General features: G+C 31.2%; 1 long non-coding RNA gene across 1 annotated transcript; it reads right to left on the bottom strand.

Moving 5' to 3' along the window:
* Positions 1-2,196: 2,196 nt before the first annotated feature.
* LOC134716371 (uncharacterized) lies at positions 2,197-5,544 on the bottom strand. The gene is made up of 3 exons (XR_010106871.1): positions 5,146-5,544; positions 3,148-3,238; positions 2,197-2,541 (listed from the first exon to the last, which is right to left on the bottom strand). It is a non-coding gene; the product is annotated as an uncharacterized LOC134716371 (long non-coding RNA).
* Between the last annotated feature and the right edge of the window lie 443 nt (positions 5,545-5,987).

The following is a 5,987-nucleotide window of genomic DNA, read 5'->3' as shown; positions in this document are numbered from 1 at the left end:
CAAAATTTACTTCTGGATACTATCTTATGATCATAAATAAGCTTCTGTCCAAGTTTGGTACAAACCAAGGATAGTTTAAGAAAGTTATTAAAATTCTAAAAACTTGAACCACAGAGTGAATGTAATGTTTCCCCACAGAAAAACTAAGTCCATTTAAAAGTAAATAAAGAAAAAATGGATTTTTTTTTTACAAAATTTACTTCTGGATACTATCTTATGATCATAAACAAGCTTCTGTCCAAGTTTGGTACAAACCAAGGATAGTTTAAGAAAGTTATAAAAATTCTAAAAACTTTAACCACAGAGTGAATGAAATGTTCCCGCAGAAAAAACTAAGTCCATTTATAAGTAAAATACGGAAAAAATGGAATTTTATTTTTACAAAATTTACTTCTGGATACTATCTGATGATCATAAACAAGCTTCTGTCCAAGTTTGGTAGAAATCCAGTATAGTTTAGGAAAGTTATTAAAATTTCAAAAACTTTAACCACAGAGTGAATATTTGTGGACGCCGCCGACGACGACGGAAAGTAGGATCGCTTAGTCTCGCTTTTTCGACTAAAGTTGAAGGCTCGACAAAAAGCGAAAAAGCCACTTCGAAATGATTACCATTGAATTAAAAGTGAACCTCAAAATCAAACAGAAATCACAATACCCCTAAACATAATTCAGCAGATGGAGAGTTGTCTCATTGGCACTCATAACACATCTTCTCATAGTCTTATTGGCACTCATACCACATCTTCTCATATCTATGGAATGACTTTACCCTAAAGGGATAAATATAACTTAAAATATTATTACAAGTAAATACCAGCTTTCAGTAATGTGTGGTCTGACCCAGCCAGGGATTTAAACTCAAAACTCTTCCTCTCAAAATAACTGAAACACTTAGATTATTTCTAAAAAGCGGAACAAAATATTATTTTAATAATATTTTAAAGAAACATAAGAAAGTTAAACTAAATATTATTTATTAAAATGAGTAATGATTTATGTAGCAATCACCTAAAATAATACTGCTACTTAAGAAAAAAAATACATCCTGCTTTAAAAAAAACCTCATACATTGTAGGGAAGAATCATAGGTGTTTAATTGTTACAGAAATTTCAACTTTACAATCGTTAGGAACTAGCAAACAGGGAAATTAGTTCATTTTATTCCACTTGATAATAGAAAATAGTAAAACAAATAATATATGACATTTTTTGTGACTACTAAACATACAAGTAAAACAATACTAGCATTCTATAAAATATACCATTCCTTCTAATGCAAATATGAAATACTTATAATTTGACATTGGTTTTAAACTATTGCAAAAGAATTCACTTACAAAAATCAAGAGGAGCAATATTCAATTTCATAGACAGGGTGTTAAATATTTTAAATCTAAGAAAAAATTACGAAGTCACAGGATTTACCATTAAATTTTAAAACAAGTTAAATCTTCTTTTCTACAAAAAACAAGAGTTGTCTCCTATTTGTTTTAGCCTTATGAAAAACTGTTACCAAACTGAAAGATCCTACAAATATGGGAGATAACTCATTAAACTTAAAATGAAGTCATAATTGGGAGGAAGGGGTGTTTAATATCAGATAATATTGAGAATGGAAGCACTTTTGTAGATGATAACGACGTAAATATAGTTTGAAATCCCAATGTCAGACCAAACCACTTAATGCATTATCTAGACCTGTTACAAGCCAATTTTTTTTACAGAACTACAATACTGTCATCTTACTTTATTTCATCTTATATAGCATATCTAACAACAAATATATAACAATTATATATAAAAATAATACATTCTAATTTATTGCAGGCCTTCCATGCAGTGAACAAAACTAGCTCATATGAAGAGATACACAAGTGTATTCCCTCCCCTTAACCCTAAAACTCGGCCTGCTAGTTTCCATTCCTCACAACTTATGCTCAGTTTGTTAAATTCAAAAACAAGTTAAATCTTCTATTTGCATTAGCCTTATCATGAACTATCAAAATATCAAAAGTACCTACAAATATGGGAGATAACTCATTAAACTCTAGGAGTAGTTATCTATACTACATGTAAATTGGATGAGAGTTGTCTCATTGTCACCAATTTCACATCTTCTTATATCTATATACCTATAAAAGGATGGTAGAGTGTAAGGACAGGAGTAAAACAATACCCCCCCCCCCCCCCCCCCCCCCCCCAACTGAAAGGGCATAAAAATAATTTAAACCAATGGTAGATGATTATTCTCAAACGTCACATCAAAGTCTTACATTAAACACCTAGTACATGTATTAACTAAGACCATATAGGGGGGAACTGTGTAGGCCTATGAAATTTGAATGTAATCAACATATCTGGTTTAAAAGAATGAATCTTTACAACTGGCTCTCACCCTCTTTCTATCTCTCTCTTTAAACATAATTGTATTATACTACATATTTGTTTGTCAATTAGTGTTTCCAAGTTCCTCAGATCAACAGAATCCATTCTTCTTCTTCTGCTTCAGATGATTTTTGAATTAACAAGCACGCTTTGTCTACAAATAGAAAATAACATTTCATTCAAAACATAAACTAAAATTCACAAAATAATATAAAAATGTTATATATGTCAGAAGATATTTACATTTTATCCATATATGGGGTAACCAGGAGATAGAGGCTATAGAAATTCTTCATATAAAGCAGTTCAGAATTGTATTAAATCTTATTGCATCTTAAGTATGAAATGCCACCATTGTACTTATATTTTACTTCAGATTTGTTTAAAATAAACATGTCAATTTTTTCAGGCACCATGGATTGGAATTTTTCATTCAACCAAAGATTTGATGGATAAGGACAATATGCCTTCAAACTAGTTTAACCCTGCCACACTCTGTATGTGCCTGTAATTCAGTGGTTAATGTTTGTTGCTGTGTTTTGTTCATTATTTTGGACATGAATAAGGCAGTTTGTTTTCGATTTCTTTTTTTTTTTTTACAATTTTCAATTTTTAGCCCATTTATAGCTGACTATGTGGTATTTGAATGCAGAATTGTGACCTATAGCTGTTAATTTATATGTTTATAGTAATAAACTAGAATGTTCATTATCTTTAATATTACCTTGAAAGGATTTAATGTAACCGTCAACATACATACCTTAAGTTGGTATTATTTTACATCCAGGTCCTACTTTCCATCAATTTTCCTTCAGTAAATCATTTACGTGTTTTTAAAATATCCAGGATAACTGAAAAAAAAATTGAATCCATAACTGTGATAGTTTTAAACTCTTAATGAAGGCCGTATGTTGACCAATAGTTGTTAACTTATATATCTTTTAGTCTCTGGTGGAGTTAGTTGTCTCATTGGCAATTATACCAATCTTATTTCGATATCTTATACATGTATATGGAATTTAGTCAATTAATTAACATCTAATCATAGCAGTTAAATTAGATACAATATTGCTAAAGTGACATAAAGGTCCAATGGGCCAGGTGTAAATATCAAATTGCTATGTATATGTTTCAGACAATATGAGTATTTGGACCGTATACGTACGGTCGGACCGTATGAGTATACGCGTACGGTCCAGTACGAGCTGACCATACATGTTATTTGATCATATGGGTTAAATTGAAACAATCTTTATTTTTAGTTTTACAAATTGTTATTGATAATTTATTACAATTAGATAGATAAAATGAACAAATGAACAATTGAAATTTGGTATTTGTTTAATTGTATATCTGAATCCTATTTTGGTACTCTCGCCCGAGGTGACACAATTCAAGAAACGTAATAATTTTAGCATTTTCATGTATGCAGTTTACATGGTTTATGCATGTTCTTTTGCATGTTCTTTTTTGGTAAAGTTGCTAAATATTCTAAAACAATTGAACTCCCACTTTATGTTTACTTCCGATATCTTTAATTTCAGTGATCATAATACAATTAATGTATTACTGATCGACCTGCTTAATACCAGAGATTAATATTTTTAATTAGCGTGAATTAAAAAAAGGTAAAATATAAAGTTTTTATTTCAATTACAATTGAACTTTTTTTATATTAATTTGATAGTTAAGTTATGTTGATCTGCTATATGCATTTGTATCTAATAAACTTGGCTAACTTTTGAATATTAGTCAGACCGTACGCGTAAGGTCCGGCCGTATGAGTATTTTGAAAAAGTACGCATACAGTCCAGACCGTACACGTACGGTCCAAATACTCATACGGTCTGGAACATATATACATGTAATTGTTTAGATGTATGTTATGATTCACATGTCACTATAATTATTAATAACTTATAACTTACTAATACATAACATTTTATATAATAAATATACATGCATATTATCATGGCATAATAATAATATACTTCTTAATTTACTAGGCTAATTATTGTGAATTTTTATAGTTTTTTATTTTTAGTTTATGCATGATTTTTTTTTTCCACCTATGAATTCTTATTTGTAATACATATTTTGGTCATAACTGTTAATTGTGACCTGTGGAGCAGGAACTGTGTACCCTTCCTATTCTTTCAGGAGCACCATTGTTAAAATTCTACATTTTGTTGGGTTGATATTATATATAGGGGTCATCAATAATTGTCAACCATTTTCCAAAGTGTACAAAACAGGGTATACATATACACTTTTTCAGACCCCCTACCCTCCCTTAAAAAGTATACATCAACCATTTTCAGATTTCAAGACAAGATTCAATCATTCTTAAAAAAAATTAAGATCAAGTCTATTATAGTTAAGTTTAATATAGAAACTTGCATTGAAAATAACTGAAACATATCAGACTGTTTTATTTGATAAATTAAAAAATGCATACTTTAAAGATGTTGAATTTTTTAATACCCCCCCCCCCCCCCCCCCCTCCCCCTAAAAGTTTACATTTTAACAATTTTGTAAAACTGCTATATTTTGGGGCCAAAAAGGGGTCTTACTGGACCTACTCCTTTATCCCTTTTCTACCCTTAAACAGAATATCAATGAATATTTTTGGTGCTCCATGTTAATTATCTTGTGGAATTATGTAATACTATATCCAAATGTGAATTTATACATCAAAATCATAACTTCTCAAATGAAATGACTAGACATCTGCTACATGTACCTGAAGCATATTTACCTTGTATTTTGAATGTCAAAGCTTCATGCAGACCCAGTTGTGATGTTCCTCATCTGGGAGATTAATCAGTATTTAATCATTCTTCGTTTTTACAAGGATAGGTTGTTGACATATTTCTCAATCCCAAACCTGGAGAACCAGAGAATCTTTACTCAAGCTTTGTTTCCTTTAAATCAATTGAAGACCAAGGCTGACGAGTCATACGACCAAAAATTTCATATCAAGAGTTTTCTTCTCCTAGACATCCTTTCAAGGTTGATGACCATCATTCAGCCGGCTATTTAACCCATAACTGGGGCAAGGTTGATGAGTGCTAGTGATGTCTGCATGTCGATCGGCCTACACACTTCATCTCTAGAGTCCTTGCTACTCCGAGATCCTCTACAGTCAAGCCTAGGACACTAGATCCCTGGACCCTGTCACGGGGAGGCACTGTAGAAGTCTTGTTAGTGTAGAGGCTATGTACTGGAAGGAAAGACTTACGCACTCAGCTTTCTTTTCACCTATGAATATAAGCTATCCAGCGGCAGTGTAAGAGTCTTTGACTCCCAACCACACTAGACGCATACACAAACCTGTGGTAACACCACCAGCACACAAAAAAAAGGGGTCATTATTTCAAATTTAGAAAAAAAGGTTATTTATTTAAATTTGGAAAAAGAAATGATTATTTATTCAAATTTAATAAAAAAAAAATTTGTAAGGGATCCACCCAGTGTCTCGCCTACTTTTGCTGTAAATCACAGGCTAAACAAAAATGAGGAAAAAAATCAATAAAAATATTCCTCTTGATACTATCTTATGATTGTAAGAAGCTTCTGTCCAAGTTTGGTAAAAATCTA

The sequence above is a fragment of the Mytilus trossulus genome, chromosome 4 (assembly GCF_036588685.1).
Source record: "Mytilus trossulus isolate FHL-02 chromosome 4, PNRI_Mtr1.1.1.hap1, whole genome shotgun sequence".
Classification (NCBI taxonomy): Eukaryota; Metazoa; Mollusca; class Bivalvia; order Mytilida; family Mytilidae; genus Mytilus; species Mytilus trossulus.
The sequence above is the reverse complement of the archived record's forward strand: the minus strand, read 5'-3'. Positions and strand labels throughout refer to the sequence as shown.